The sequence below is a fragment of the Meleagris gallopavo genome, chromosome 3, assembly GCF_905368555.1.
Source record: "Meleagris gallopavo chromosome 3, MGAL_WU_HG_1.1, whole genome shotgun sequence".
NCBI lineage: Eukaryota > Metazoa > Chordata > Aves > Galliformes > Phasianidae > Meleagris > Meleagris gallopavo.
In genome coordinates, this window is record NC_139406.1 from 11,130,197 (window position 1) to 11,147,567 (window position 17,371).

The following is a 17,371-nucleotide window of genomic DNA, read 5'->3' on the forward strand; positions in this document are numbered from 1 at the left end:
GAAAGGATGAGGAGGACCTAACAAAGGCATGATATTGGACCTCTGATCGTGGAGTAAAGCGACTGGGAGAACAATTTTGACTATTTATACCTACCGGAATTTAAATTTATTGAAATCAGCCAGGAAAAAAGATATGCATGCTGCTGCGGAAAACTGAGTGAAAACATCTCTTCAGTTCTTGGCTGGAGGGCAAATAATTTTATGAGGAATTAGGTAGCACTAAGACAAAATCAGAGAACAATACTAAAATAAAACAACATGATACGTAGTGTGTACTCACGATACGTAGTGTGTACTCACATAGACTACTGCACACAGGTTGTTTGATCTTAGAAGGGATAGGGTTGAGATGGGAAAAGAAAACGACAGTGAAAATAAATAGAAGTGTGAAGTATGTACGGGGAAACCTTGGGAGGTCTAAGTTGGAGAGTTAAGAATGAGTCTTTAATATAGCAAATGGTGTAGAGAAAATAAATCATGTCCATTCACATTTCTTTATTATTCAAGAATCAAGAGAAAAAACTATATCTGTTTTGAAACTGATTAAAGGAATTGATTTTTACGTAACATGCAATCTATCAATCCATTCTACTGGCTGCTAATGACCAGGTGAAATGTTCTGGGAAAATTGCCCACCCTTCATTTGAAAGGCTCCATTTAGCAAACTTTCCTCTAGCTTTTTTGATCATGACCTTTCCTAATTTTTGAGTACCCTTCTCTGCACAACAACGTCTCATCATGCAGATGAGGGCATCTCATCAGACTCAGCTTTAGGTACGTGGATTTTACTTATGGTGTGAAAGACACTGTTTAAATGTGCTTATGTAACGGTTGCTAGGTTACTCACAATTAGTTAGGTAACTAATTGGAATAGGAATGCATTAAAAAAAAAAAAATGTTTTAGCAAAACTCAGCTGCTGCATTCTTTTTTTCTTTAAGAATTCCCCTCCTCTTCCTGCTAGCTGTTTTTCTAGGTAGATGCAGATACAGATGTATTTCATAACATGCTATATCAGGAGAATGCATTCTCCTGTGAGAATGTGATTTACTTCCAGAGTTAAACTTGTTGGTGAATATTAGGCAGAAAGAACAACCCAAGACAATGTTGTTTGTCAGAAACACCCTGTGGGAGGTGAGGTGGCTTTGCATCTTGCATGCCTTTGCACAGTGGTAGGGGGGTAACCATGAGCTGGGATGATCTGGGAGACAGAGAGAGAGTCTGCTGGGAAGATGCAAAGAATCCCACTTTTTCTGTGGAGCAAATAGATCAATACAATTAGACAGACTTTCTAGGGACTTGGAATAAATTTTTCTTGCAAAGCTATTGAAAGACAAGGTGGCTCCTCTGCCAAACTTGTAGTACTTACTTGCTCTTGCTTAATAGATGTTGACTGTAAATAAGCTTTGCTTTTTGAAGAACTTAATCTGTGAGGCTGCACCAGTGCTGCTGTAAGAAAAGTGTAAGTATGAGAGTTTAATACTTCAGTACCGAGCTTCCTGCAGAGCATCTGGCTTGGATTCCTCAATGGGAATAGGGTAAGCAACAGAACACGGTAGGTTTTTCATACCAACAGTGCATTCTGCACAGAAGCTTTAGAAACAGAGAAGATATAAAAGTAACAACTAAAAATAACCCACCTTCACCAGTAACAATACAGAAAATACTTTCCATGCTATGTAAGTAATATATCAACATTTAAGCTGATTAATATTTGATAAAGTACTAACTTCCCCATTTTTTAATAGGAAGGCTGGGGCCCGAGATAAAACAGTGTCATGCTGAGGAGGACAAACACCACAGCATCCAATAAACTTTTTATGCATTTATTTTGCTAAGACCGATACCCGTTTCCTTTGTAACTCTTTGTTTATTAATGAGTTGACTCATCTAGCGTCCAGCAGCTTGTTTCCACACCAGAGAGACGGATTTGTGCCTCTGCCAAGTGGTCTCAGAGGCAGAGATAACAGCCAGCAACAACAATAGTCTTCCCCACTCTATTTGCCAAGAACAACTGGCAGAAAGGACTCGGCGAACCACTTATCACCAGCACGCTGGATGGCTCCTAAGCAGTGCTGCTGCTTGCCTGCCACAGACAAACAGCAGGATGCAGCTTAGAGCTGAGCCAGCATGGTAGGCCTTGCCTGGCGGGAGGCAGAAGTAGGCATGAAGGCCATACTGGCAATGTAGGGCCCTGCGATAACCCAGCCGCTCTTGTAGCTGGTGGCATGGTGGAATAATGCAGCAGGTGATTCCCAAGAGCTGAATCCACACAACAAAAACCTGAGGATAGCTCGATGCTCAGGTATGGTTTGTTCATTAATCTGGACATATCATTTAATTAGCTGGGATCTTCTCATACGAAGTGCTGTGGTTTTTGAGTGTGAGCAAGTTGTCACATTCTGCAGTACAAGCGATGTGAGAGCCACTCACAGCAGTATATATTTGCTCTTTGGCATCTGCTTCTCTTGCAAAATGTTGGGTACCTGCTCAAGTCAAGTCAGCTCTGCTTGAAGATGATGACTCACTTGCTGGAAAGAAAAAGAATAAGAATCACAGAATCATTTTGGCTGGAAGTGACTTTTAAAGGCCATATAGTTCAACAACCCTGCAATGAAGGGACACCTACATCTACATCAGGTTGCTCAGAACCCCATCCAGCCTAACCTTGAGTGTGTCCAAGAAGGAAGCCATAGGTAAATTCTTTTTGAGAAGCACTGTCAAAATTTTACCTTGAAACCACATTGTGGTTCTCTCTGGGATAAATCCCCCTGCTATGAGTCAAATCAATTCATATTACACAAATACAATAAGAGTCACTCTCACAGCTGCACAGCAATTATTTGCATGGCTTTTTGGACAAAGCAGACATCTTTATAAGTAGTAATTAAGCTAATTAAAAAGACAATAAAGATGGAATTCATGTGACGCAAAGCTTGTTGTGGACAGTGAAATATGACTCGATGTATTTAATTTAACAAAAAATATGGCAAATTTGTGTGGTTAGGGTGGTAAGCAGCATGAAGTGGTATACTGTGGGTTGTTTACTGCAGCTAGCCTTCATATAATTAAACCCCCTTCAGATTAAGGAGAAACTGGAGCGTGCTAATTTGTTCTGCACTTCTTTCTATGCCTTACCCAAATTTTCTTCATTGTTTGACTCAATGTCAGAAACCATCTTTCCAGTCTGTCTTGGTAGAGATTACTTTTTGTTATCCTTTTCTCTCTTTGGTCTGCACAGCTAGATCTTATTAAGATTCTTCAATTTCTTTGCCTGCAGTTTTGTCTATCCCATAACTTCATCTAAATCTCTCGTTTGAACTTTTACTGTACCATGTGCTGCTCTTCAGCTCTTGCAACATTCTCTTTGTAAGCGTCACAGAGATGCATGCTTTTCTCCCAGAAAAGCCAGGTGTTAAGTTTAAATTTTGCTTTTATTTGTCTGATCGTTCTTCTCACTTCTGATTTCAGAGCTGGCTTCCGTGTCACATTACGTTGTGTTTAAAACTCTGAGTCTGGCAACAGAGGGACACAAAATTACTTTGCTTTCTGAAATTTGCCTTTCCTGGTATTTTGAATTCTACAGGTAGGATTTAATGAACCATTAACATTATTTTTTGTTTCACAGGCGAGGAGCAAAAACCGACATGAAGATGGCTTGCAATAAAATTTTTCAGAACTGCTGGAAAAAGAGATGAGAAAGTTACTGATTTCCAAGCTATATCTGAGTTTAGAGTGGCCAAGTAATGATTTCCTGTGAATCAACAATGTTATTATAGAATTTGAACATCTAAAATGTACTTGGGCTATAATCTATGCCCAGGAGCCCATGTCAGCCTCCTCCCCTCTCACTCCCACTTTATCTCGTCACATCTAAAGTTAGACTGTCAGCACTAGAGGAGGAGACCACACCTTTCCCATATCTTTTTTTTTTTTTTAATGTTTTGCCCATTTTTATGGGCTCTATAAATAAATAATAACCAGTGTGGTGCCAGGGAAGGAAAGGAAAATGCTACATTAGATCAGAGTGCAAAATAAATCATTTTCTTATAAAATGTAGTCACTTATTATGAGAAATAACTCTTCCCTACTATGTGAATGAAATCTGTCTTTGCTTTAGCACCCCTGTTCCCCACTAAAGAGACTATCAGGCTATGAAAGGACATTTGGACACCTAAGTGACCTGACTGGGGAGCTGTTTGCTGCAGGCAGTGGCTGCAGGGGTAAAGCATTAGATGCTCCACAGGCTGTCAAAACTCCAGGTGAGGCCTGGACATTTGGCATTTGGTTGTCTTCTGGCATCCTTTTTGTGGCTGTGTAGCAATTTTACCTATGATTCAGTTCTGTTTTTCAACTGGATTTTAGTTCTTTTCATTCTTCATACAAGGATGTGATGATGCTGGAACGTGTTTCTCCAGCCATTTGGAACTCTAGGAAATACAAAGCTGGACATTATTTAATATTTAATGAGCTGTAGATCTCTTGTCTAGTGGTAAGGTGGTATGGAAAAGGAACACAAATTGTGTTGTATATACAAGAGAAATCCAGGGAATGAGGATGTTAAACACCTTCTGATGGGATAAGAAGGGAGCACTGTTAGAACTGCTCTTCTAAAAGGAGACCAAGCTGTGTGGCCACTTTGGGTGCAGTGCGACTTCTCTGTGTAGGAGTGAGCTTGGAGCTCCTGACAGCTCTTGGTAACTTGGTAACTTGGTAACTTGGTAACTGACCTGGAAAGCCCAAGGAATACTGGCTGGACTTGAGTAGTAGCTTAGAAAAGTACAGAAGTTATGTTTCAGGAGGTGCAAGAGTCTGTAATGTGCTGCCAAGACTCAGTTTTTTCCACTGCTGTCAGGGTTAACAGACATATTAGACTGTAACTTATCATTAAGAATGTTCTCTATCCATCTATACCCTCAGGATGCATTTGGCAGCTGATAGCACTTTTTATCCTCATACTGATTACGGTATTATATTCACACACCCAGCAACGCAGTTTTCTCAAGGAGTTTGAGGAACACTTCCTACCATTACTGACATGAGCTGGCTTTGGGTGGATACTACCAGTGAGTCTTCCTCTTGGACTTTCATCCTCCTGCTCTTCCCATCACTCTTCTGTAAGGATTACTCCTTCGTGTACAGCAGTAACATTGGCTCAGAAAGGACTTTGAGCAGTCAGATCAGCTTTTCCTGAGCTCCTTCCCACCACAGATGGGTTGAGACTCCACCCAAAATCTGTATCTAGTAGCCACACCAGTGAGAACTTTTCTCTGAGTAAAGGAGCACTAGAAGTTGTGTAATGCTGACAACTGCCTTCTCACTTCCTTTCCACATAGACAGATGCAGCTGTTTGTGGTTTTTCTCCCCTCCCTGTGCATCAATCAGCTAACACTCAGCAAGTGCACCTGGCACACGTTGCTGAGGCTGAGGAGCCTGAGCATGGGCTGAGTACTGAACGTGCTTGGTGTCCTGCTTGAAAAAGAGCACCTGATGCTATTTTAAAATAGCATTTGAAAGTGGCAAAGGCAAATAACCCTCTAACAATATGCAAGCTGAGACCTGCCCTAATATAATCTAGCTCAGTGGGTTTGCTGGAATCTGTCCCCTGATGCATCTAAGCAGATTAGAGACACAGAGAGCTAGCAATCTCTTGACTTTTCCACAAACACAGCTTTCCAAGCTCTCTAAGCATGTTGTCTTCCTCCTAAAATGTATTAATAATTAATTACACATATGAAGAAGCAATTCTCTTTCTTGATGAAGAGCATGCTGAAGGTTTCCCAGAGCACAAAGTTTCAGACAGAGTACATACACAGCACCAGAACAGCCCAACAGTGGTTGGGCAGCTGAAAGGTCAGCTGGCACTGGGCTTTGTCTCACTGAGCTTTGTCTGTAGTTCCTGTTCATTAAATATGAGCAGGCAGGCACTGGAAGGATACAGCTTTAAAGCATTAGGAAGTACCACTATCATTGGTTACACAGAGCTCAGCACAAGAATGACATGTCTACGTTGTCGTAATGTTCTGAGAAGTAGCACAAGCCCTGAGAATATGGTTGAGAGGCAAATGTTGCAGTTGAATTTCTGATACTGGAATAAAGCAAGTTGCTGCTGTTCAGTAGCATGTGAGCATGCAAGAAAAATGTTTTCCTCTGAATAGAGGAGATACTGACTGCCAGGGCTGTATTTACATGATACACTTGAAAATGCTCATCATGGGTTTGAGGATGGCAGTGTCTCCATACATGGGGGTGACCAGGGGTCACACACATGGGAACGTCCCTATATATGACAGTGGCAATGTCCCTGTATAGGATGATGATAATGTCTCCCTACATGGAGGTGGCATGTCCCCACAGACAGTGGTGACCATCTCCCTGCATGTGGGAGTATCCCTATATGATGGTGACAATGCCTCCATATGGGAACGTCTCTATACATGACGGAGGCAATGTCCCATATATGGGGATGGCATTGTTTCCATTCGTGGGGGTGCTGTGTCCCCCTACATGGAGGTGACCGTGTCCCCATACATAGAGGTGGCAGTATCAGCACACACAGTGACAGCAATGTCACCATAGGCGGAAGTGGCAGTGCCCCACACATGGCAATGTCTCTGTATGTGACAGTGTGTCCTATACAGTTGTCAGGGCTGTATGCTCCTTCTCTGATGGCTAGCAGGGAGGATGGGAGCTGGGCCACGAGGAGTGAAGGAGAAGGTACAACTCTGATTTTTCTGCAGGTGTTCCTCTGGAACTCTGCTGTAGCATATGATGTCTGATGGAGCTTTCACTAGATCAGCCTGTAACTCAACACACCATCCTTAGCCTTCACTTCACTGTCCCAGGACATAAATGGAGAATGATTTCTCCACCTCCATGTCACCAGCATGTCACTTCTGTGCCACATGATGAACGTACACAGAACATAAGGAGGACATTTGTCCACTGACCATTTATTTCTTCCAATTGTGTCTTCGATTTTTTCCCATCTTTGATCATTTGTAATTCAGGACAGTATTTTTCTTCTTATTCTATCTGTGGCTAGTGTCTTTCCTACTGCACTGTGTGCTTTCTGTCTAAGCCTCTTACAAACTGCAAGAATATTTTACGAACTAATTAATCTCTCCTTTTCCTCCCTGTTTCTTTGAAAAAGTTATAAAGATGTTCTTCCATCTCAACTTCCCACCTACTACTTGAGTGAAGGTCGCTGATTGGAAAAGCAGTGTCTCAAGGGGTCTGGTTTATCAGAGAAGTGCCTTGTAAAAACGGCTGTAAACTCACAATATTGCACAGCATTACCATGCAAAATTGATGGTTTATATCCTAACGTCAGGTCCATTTGCTTCAGTGGGACTCCAGGCAAGCCAGTATGAGAAAAGAGGAATACCTGAGCCCATCTTTTAAGTATCTCATTTTGAATAACTCATGAAGACATAAGGATCTGGAGGTGTGGAGGTCTGGAGGAGGTGTGGCACTTCTAGAGGTGGGAGGGACAAAAAGCCTTTTATTTTGCTGTGTCCTCCAACATTGTAGAAGTTTGAATTTGCATCTCAGATTTATGACTCATGTTTCCATTACTGTCCAACAGTAGTACTTGTTCAAATAGAATGCTCAGGATGATGCTTTTGCTTTCACCATCAGATGCTGAGTGTACAAAGGTTAACGAATGACTCAGTGTAATAAAGTCATTGACTTGTACTGACTTGTGGAGTTGTATCAAGGAACTCTACTTCCTTCTGTACCTGAACTGTATGAGCAAATAGTGCTCCCAAACCAGATGTCATTGTGACAACAGACGTTAATAGTAATAATAGATTTTAAAAATATTATTTTTCAGCGATTATTTTTCACTGTTATATTTTTAATATCCCTGTTTTGATCTATCTTTGAAATGTCGTGAGGGCTACGGAGACAGCTGTAGCATCACTGTAGTGATGGAGTGAATGAGCCATAATGAACAGGAAATAACAACCGTAAAGGGACAATAAAGCAAATTAAAAGCTAACTATATGCTATACATTGTTCGTATATTTGCTAGTTAGAGTGCTCAGAAGAATATGTTTACTATGTATGGTATGTTCTTTTTTTCTGCAGTAGTTGGCACGTATTAGAACAGTAGTCACTTGCAAACGATGCGAATATTTCTTTTCCAGAGGGAAAATGGGCCAGCAAAGCAGAAGTGCAGGATTGTCATTGTGCAGTGACCCAGCAGCAAGGTTTTGTGGTTCTTGTGTCCCTCTAAACCTGGGAGCATCAGAGGCTTCAGCTGGGCTACTGGAGATGACGGTCGTTGAAGCAGGCTCAGGCTGGCAGTGCCTGTCCACTGAAGGTGCTGGACACTCCAGCCTAACAGAAATCATTATATATATTCCAGCACAGTATGCAGACAACAAAAGGTCTACTCTAAAAGCAAATCTTCCCTGAAAAAACAGCTTCTGTTTCTGCGTTCAGCATGTACACAGTCTAATCTAGATAGGCTGCATTTCCCTATCCACGTGGAGATAGAGAAGGGCACAGCTGCCAGCAGCACACCTTGGTGAATGAGCCAAGTGCCTGCATTGCAGTGCCACCTGCTCAAGGCGGATCTGCCACATGGCAAACAGGATCCCAATCTGTACAGGATCAGTGGCCGGTGCATTGCCTGAGGTAACATCAGAACATTTCCCAACTCTTCTGGCAGTTATTTCAGCCTGCTGATGTTATGGCCAAAACAATTGTTCCAGGCAGCCTCCAGACAAACCCACCTCATTCATTCACTCATGGAGGAAAAAGGCTGTTCTACTGATTGTTTTCATGCCTTTTTGTTTGAATGTGGTTAGTTCAAAGTCTGAGATGGCTTTTTGCTGAAAGCTTCTGCAGAGCCCAGAACCTGGTATGTATTTCCAAACAATGGAAGAAAAGGAAGGATGTTTCTTGGATCTTTAAGCAGAAATATGCCTTGCAATAGAAGGCAAATGTTTATAACTTCTTAGAAGATTTTAAAATGGTTATTCTGTAGGCAGGAGACCCAGTTCTGTTCTTTGCTTGAATTATTTCAAAATCACACTAGCATTTGAATAAAATATATGCAGAATAGATTCATTAAATTTGAATTGTGTCACACTGACTAAATGCCAAGTGAACAAGAGCCACTTGTTAACCCTGAGCTTCACTTCTCTGCTGCCCCCATTATCCAAAACTTACTTGTCCATTACTGTTACTACTGTCATTATTACACTCATCATTCTCATCCTGGTGCTTGTAGAGTAACATATAAAACTCCAAGATGCTGTTTGAACATTGTCAGCCTTTCCAGAGAACTTCAGATTTCTTGAAGTTAACACTGTAACTTAGATAAAATCACAACCACTTTGCAGGCTCTTTGGCTGGTATCAGAGAAAAGGCTCTCTCCTTTTCTTTTAGAGAGTGAGATACGTGCCTAGCTCACGTTGACTAACGTGCATTCTGCAGTGCCAATGACTACTAAATGCCTTTATTGTATTATTATATTTGTTATTACAGTGATGTGATCTGCTTGCCATCACAGACTCGGTACAGTGCTTTGTATGCATGCAAAGCAAATAGTTATGGCTCAGCTTCTTTCATGTGTAGAAGATAAGGGACCTCTTCTGTAAAAGAAATCTGGACCCTGAACTAACTGCTGGTTCTGAGTACGTGCATCATGGATCAGCATCAACAGTACAAATGCTGTGTGAAATGTGAGGGTAAATGCATTTTAAATATCATATGGAGTAAGACTCTGCCTGTTGCACCACCTTAAACAGGAAAGTGAGCAGCAGAACACATTGAATAAAAGGCATTCTATTTATCTGGCAGTATGCAAAAGCATGATGCTTTTGAGGGTGTTTGTTGTTGACCGGCTGCATTTATGAGCAACCTTAGGACCTCCAGAAGATGATGAGAAGATGATGGCAGCCCACTGGCAAATGCTTTTAATTTATTCTCTGTCTGCTAGAGACAGGAGCTGTGGTGGGATATGAACACAGAATCATTAAGGTTAGAAAACACCACTAAGATCATTCAGTCCAACCACCAGCCCATCCCCACCACAGCCACTAACCATGTTCCTCAGTGCCACATCCACATGTTTCTTGGACACCTCCAGGTACAGTGACTCCACCACCTCCCTGGGCAGCCTGTGCCAGTGTCTCATCACTCCTTCTGAGAAGAAATGTTTCCTAATATTCAACCTGATCCTCCCCTGCCACAACTTGAGGCCATTACCTCTCGTTCTAAGTATCATACTGGCTAAAGATTCCCTGGATAATTTTTCACAGCCATAAGTTCATAGAGCATTGTCTTCTGTGTGACATGGAGGTAGGAAGTAGACTGAGCTTAGGGCAAGCTGTTCAGAGGTCAGAGGCACAACACTCTGAGTCAGTGGTGATGTCACTCCTTCAGCCTCTGTGAAAGTGACTGCAGGATGCCACGCTAGTGTACAGACACAGTGAGAACCTGCATTGTACCTAGGGGATTGGCTGTCTGTTCTTTGCTTTCAGAACACCTTTCATGCTTCTTGAAGAAGAATGAATTGCTGTAGATCAGTCTAAAAGAGTAAAATAAGACAAATATGCTATTCCGGAGTAGTAGCTAGTAGCTTAGAGTTTCTATAAAAAGTAAATTGTTCAAAATGTGTCGAGCTAGAACTGCTTAATTATATTATTTTTTTTTTTTTTTTCTGCATGAAGAAATTGCTTTATCAAATTGCATTCAAATTCACAGCAAAGAAAAAATATTTGATTTAATATTTGTTTGTAGTAGGCATGCATACAGTCAATAGGTTTTGGCAAGACGGCAGTCAAAGAAAAGGTAGTTTGGTTTTTATCACACAAATTGAGCCTTCACGGAAAAATAACATGTTTAGATTTGTTAAACTGAGATATCTGAGTTTTTGATCAAGAACATCAGCATGGAAAATTAGTTTTGCTCTGGCTGAATGCCTAAAGCTACAGTCACTGATTTGGTCATATTTACTGAAACTTTAGATCAGAAACATAGGTATCTCATACTTTTCTGGCATACTAAATATACTAGAAACACACTCATGTTTCACTAGATAAGACTAAATGCTCTCTACGGAAAGAGCAGTTTAATATTTCTCATTACAATAACTGATGCCCATTGCCAATGCATTGGAGAGCAGTGCAGAAGGGCCATGCTTGCTGCTCTTCAAGCTCTCTGCTTGGGAACCATTTGGACGCCAAAGGGGAACAACAGAAAACAAAAGAACAAGCAGAAAAAAGAAGCTACGATACCTCCAGGTGTTCACAACAACCTCCCAAGATCCCGTCACAGCCCCTTTCCCATTTCATGAAAGAGTGGTTGTAATGTGGCAGGGGGGTTGGAGATTCATGATCCTTGAGGTCCCTTCCAACCCTGGCCATCCTGTGACCCTGTGTTGATCACAGTTCTTAACGTGCTCAGTGTTTTGATGTACTTTGCTAAAAAGCTGGACTTGAACAAATTGCTTGGGGTGAGCTAAAAAAAGCTAATCTGGTTAAATCATTGCATAGCTAAATTATTTATATGTAATCACCATTACCCACAGCTGTTCCACCTTTTAAATTCTGTTCAGAAATAGAATTCACTATATATACTCACTTCTAAAGATTTCCTAGATAACTTTCTGTGTTCAGAGGAATGATGACATGCTCCTCTGCTAGCTTTGACTTGCTCCATCTTGTTTTCAAACAAGATTTTCTTGATTTTCACTTGTTTTTGCTTTTGTTTTGAACACTATTATCATTGTTATTACCAGCTTCCTCTCTCTTTTGCTGCCCCTATTTTTCAATGAGTTCTCTCTCTCATGTTTTTAGGGAAATATTAATATCTGTTCCATCTTTTCTTCCCTTTCCTCTTCCTCTTTTCTCTCTTAGTAACAATTTAACTATCTCCAAACTTTCTTCCTTCCAGCGTAATGCTGTTCCTCTGGTGATGTGAAGTAAAACCCTGTTGGACACCTTTGTCTTTTGTGAATTGAAAGAGAATGTGGCCAGTAGGTCATGTATCTGAATGTCTAGAATGGCTTTGTGAAATCATTTTGTGAAGTAGAAAGGGAATTGAATGTTAGCCTGCTGTGGAAAGAAACACAATCAGTATTAACTATGGTGGCTGCTTTTTTTAATTTTTATTTTTAAATTTATCTAGATAATGTATCTAGAGAATTAATATTCTAAGCCATAAAATAATGTGGTATACAGCAGCTTCTCAATTAATCTGAGATATCCAGAAAGTCAATGAAATTTTGAAGGACAAGACTTCCATAGCAAGAGAAGAGAAATAGTTAGAAACAGAAATATAAAGAAGTATGACAAAGAGCTAAAAAAAAAAAAAGAACGAAGCTGGCTAGAGAGAAAAACTTACTTGCACCAAAGGTGCAAAACTGTAGATTGCAGAAACCAAAGAGACAAGTTTGGAGTGAGTGAAATGCATAAAGAAGGCACTCTTGTTTAAATCCTAATTGACTCGCTCCCATTGAAAGCTTGGCTGTTTGTTTTATTCTTGATTCTCTGGACACTCTGCTTCTGTGAAACCATAAATATTGCATTTGACATCAGCTGTGAGGGGAGAAAGAAGTTGATTACTGTTCCCAAACTTCCAGATTAGATTACGACACACTGAAAGCATAAACTGAATGTTAAGTAATGGTAACTCTGTCAGTTAGAATTATAGTCCTCCATGCCTTTGAGTCTTCTTTTCTAAAGAAAGGTGGTGCTACAGTTCAGAAAAGAAAATGAAGGAAAAGAAATTGCCCTTATTTGTCCCCTAAATTGCATCCGGGTTCAAAAGAACAACCTCAGAGTCCAGCTTTTCCTTTGGTGGATATTAGAGTATGCTGGTCCTGGTTACGAGCCACCAAACGGGTAGAAAACAAATCAGGGAGAAAGTGCTGATTAAAAAATAATTAAAAACAGTTTTCTTACTGTATTGCATGTGGAACTGGCCAGAAACCACAAATGAGTAATGGTCTACACAAGTATGTTTTCCTTCAAAACTTTGTTCACCTTCTGGATATCTCAAGTATCCAAAATTCTGCTCCTGCATGCAGCCCCCATTTCTTGTGCTTCAGGCTGGTTTCATTCAGGGTATACTGAGAAATCACAGGGGCTCTGTAATGTGTCAGGCATTACAATGGACCAATATTAGTAGTGGCAGATAAAAGCAGCTGCAGGTTACTTAAGAGGGTGTGTGCCATGTAATGGAAGAGAATTCAACCATGGAAAAAAATAGCCTCCAGAATTCCATCGTTAAGGGGAATGCATTAAAGCAGCTGCAAAATTAACAGACAGGAAATTCTTTCTTTATGATCCATGAAATCTTCAATCTATATTATGCTATTCTTCCCAGCAACTTCTAATTGCTTAACTGAATTTCCCTGTTTATTAATTTTGTAGTGTTGTGACTTACAATTGAAAGTAGATTGCCCAAAAGAAAAATCCAGTTCATTTGACCAAACCAAAGAAATCTGAAGACCATGGAAAGAGTAGCGTTTCCATCAATTATGTCCTCCTTTCCTGCAGCTGCTGGAGCTATTGAAGCTGGGTACTGTGGCCGTAGTGGTCAGAGTCCCACAGAGATGGTGGACAGCCATCACAGTGAGAACACATGTCCTCCAGAAGCAAGAGATCTTTCATACAATTGGATTGCTCTTTCCTTTCTGCTGTCATTTTCTGGGTTGTCAAACTCTGAGTGTTTTGTGGGTGGCAAAATGATGTCATCTTCTTCAACAGCTTGTAATAATTTCCACTCCCAACCCTTCACAAGAGGTACAAATTACCAAAGAAAAAGGGCTATCAGCTTACAGATGGCAGTGTCGCTTTTCTTTTCCATTGAGATCACAATATCCTTCTTTCTAGCTGAATGACAATTGTGCTGTCACTAAAATTACGTAACGCTCTTTCCCCTGAGAGGTTATGCTTTAGGATTCAAAGGACAGCTGTCAAAATACAACATGCTCTATTCTGGGCGTTGGAAGTCTCTTAGGGGGTTGCACAGATGAGTTTGGCTTTTTCTTTTCTCGTGTGGATCATAGATAGAATTAACAGTGGAATGTAAATTAGAAAATGACATTTATGTGGCAATTAAGTGAAACACCTGAGATATGATGACACACTAAAATAACTTGTGTTTGCTGTAAATCACGGAGGTCACAGGTGAAATTAAATGGCAGCAGTGCACTGACTCAGTGCAGTTTGGTAGCCTACACTGAAACTGACTTTTCTCTTTATTTTGTATGCTATTAAGCTGTACAACGTGTAGTAAAAGCTGCTCTGATTTTCTAGGTGTTCCCTGATATCTTGAAATCAGCTGTGCTGTAATACTGTCCACTGCTGCCAATTGCTGTGAAGAAGCACTACATCAAGGAAATTCAGTCTAGTCTTCCACTGTGATTGGGAGGAAAAAAACTCCAATAGTTTTAGAACACTTCCCACAACAGAAAGAGGAAAGAAGAATAAAAGAAAAAAAAAATAAAAGAGGAGAAATGCCAGAAAAAGTATCTTGGTTTAGGCAAAAAAACACGGAGCCATATTTTTGTCTGAAGGAATTGAACAGGACTGTTTTTGAGGAGTCAGAGAGGCTCTATAAAGTGACTTTTATTTCCTTTAAAGCTGAGTATAACAAAGAACTTTGTATATGTCATTTTCATTAAAAAAAAAAAAAAAGAAAAAAAAAGAAATTAAAACCTTTCCAAATAACAGAAGGCAGCAAATCTAAGCTAGGCCAATGCAGATCTTAAACCCTGAGGCTCAGCTTTTCCTGCTCAAATGACTCATTAACTGGACCTGGTGACACCTATGGCATTTCTTTCCTGTGGGTCTCAGGCAGATTCTTGTTTTCCCTCACTATTTCTCAACACAGAGTATTCCCTGCTCACACAACTTCAGTTCCTATTGTAAAATGTACTGCAGAAACAGGAAGATCTTAAAAAAAAACAAGCGTGGTAGTATCAAAGTCCTTGAAATTGGAGAAAATTGATGTGACGAAGAAGAAGTGTAAGAAAAATAGATCAACAATACTGCTTCTAAGGGGTCATTTTGTCCCACCTGCAAATAAGGGGAGAACTCTACATTAGGTGTAAAAAAATCTATACTGAGTAACACAGAACAGGAAAAAGTGTGCCACACATATGAGTGAATCAAACTTTGGTTTGCAGAGCACCTATTTCTGGACTCTGGCAAGCAAGCCAGTCACTTGCTCTAGGTTGCTTAGGTTGCCAGCAAGAAAATACATTAAAATAAAACATACCAAACCAAAACAAACGAAAAACACACATAAAGTGGATGCATACATAACATCATCTTTTTATGTGACGACCGTAACATGGAACTAGTTGTCTGTGACACGAATGGAAGGGGAAACATCTGCAAGATAGACGAATTCTTAGATAAGATACTAATCACATTTTAGGGATACATTTAACATCAGGGATAAGGAGACTAAGATGTACAGGTGTTACAAAGCATGGAATGGAAGAAAGGATGGTTTATTCTTTATTTGCTGGTCTGGTTTGTGCAGAAGATCTCTGGGACAGTATTTGTGAATGTGTGGGAGATATTGGCTTGTTTAGTCTAGCAGAAAGAAAGCTGAGAAAGGATGCCATCTCTACTTCCAGACACTATCAGTGAGAGGCAAAGAGTATTTTGTCTAATAGCCAATGTTGGCATAGGAATGATCTGGTACAAGTCAACAATAAATAAAGGCTGCCTTTGAAAAATGTTCGTAATCCTAGGCAAGGAATTAACTTTCAGAGTAGCGTAGGCAAAAATCTTTCAGTCATCTTAAAATCAAGCTAAGAAACAGGCTCATAGGATGGTGTTACAAGGACCAATTCCTGTGACTTCTGAGCTCCTTTCCAGGCCCAGGTTCCACTTCTATGCCATGTACATTCTCTCTGACTACATGCTGCCCACCAAGGCCCTCCTGGCCAACCTCCACATGTGGATAAATAACTTGTTGGTAGCGTGCTACCTCTGCAGGGCAAAGCAGCAGGCAGGAGTGAGCTGTATAAGGACTGCTCCTCTGCACATCGTGCAGCCTACAGAGATCGCAAAGTGAATTCCCTAGAGCAGAGCTGAGGGGAGGCCTGATGGCGGCTGCAGCTCCTCACAGGGTGCGGAGAGGCAGCGCTGAGCTCCACTCTGTGTGACAGCGACGGGGCCTGAGGGAACAGCATGGAGCTGTGTCAGGGGAGGGGCAGCTGGGGGTTAGGAAATGGTTTTTCACCAGAGGGCAGTAGGTATGGAACAGGCTGCTGGAGTTCAGGAAGCATTTGCACAATGCTATCAGACACGGTTTGGATTTTAGGTGGTCCACTGCAAAGCCAGAAGATGGATTCAGTGACGCTGGGGGACTCCTTCTAACTCAGGATCACAGAATCACAGAATCACAGAATTGTAGGGGTTGGAAAGGACCTCTAGAGATCATCGAGACCAACCCCCCTGCCAAAGCAGGTTCCCTACACCAGGTCGCACAGGTAGGCGTCCAGGCGAGACTTGAATATCTCCAGAGAAGGAGACTCCACAACCTCCCTGGGCAGCCTGTTCCAGTGCTCCGTCACCCTCACCGTGAAGAAGTTCTTACGCACATTCGTGCAAAACTTCCTATGCTGCAGCTTATGTCCGTTTCCCCTTGTCCTGTCTCCACGTACCACTGAAGGATATTCTATGAGTTGTGTTTCCAGGTGTGAGAAAACGTTAGGAGATTGGGACTGAGGTGCATGTGCAGGGCTTATAGGAGGCTATGAGAGTCAGAGCCAGCAATAACTGTTTGCATCCAAAGATTAGACACTGCTAACTGCTGATGAGCAAGGAGCAATTGCAGCAAGCATAACCTTGCTGCTAATCTCTCCCTAAGAAGAGGTAACAGCTACTGGCAACTCTTTGTCTGGTCTAGTATTAAAAGGGGAGGTTGGTGGCCCTGCTTGTGGCAGGGGGGTTGTAGACTCATGATCCTTGGGGTCCCTTCCAACCCAGGCCATTCTGTGGTTCTATCATTCTGTCTTTAGGACCCTTCTCCCAGGTCCTGCCGGCTCAGCTGCTCCATGGTGGGATCATGTCTGTGAAGAACAGCTCCCGGGTGTCAGTAACTTGCAGCTAATGGATTATCCTTGGAGAATGCCTGAAGCACAGGAGGTGGGGGCTGGAGGAGCAAGAGGTGAGGTGGTACTGTGTGCTGCCTTCAGAGGTGATGCAGCAAGGAGATGGCAAAAACGGAGAGAGAAACGGATGTTGTTGACTGGCTGAAGTCTTATTCATGCTGATCTGGCACACCTTTACCTTGCGTGATGGGATGTGATTACGGTTTGGGATGGGTGAGACCTCTGTGGGGGACCTATGAAGAACTACAAAACTGCAGCTGCTATCCTCCCCCAGC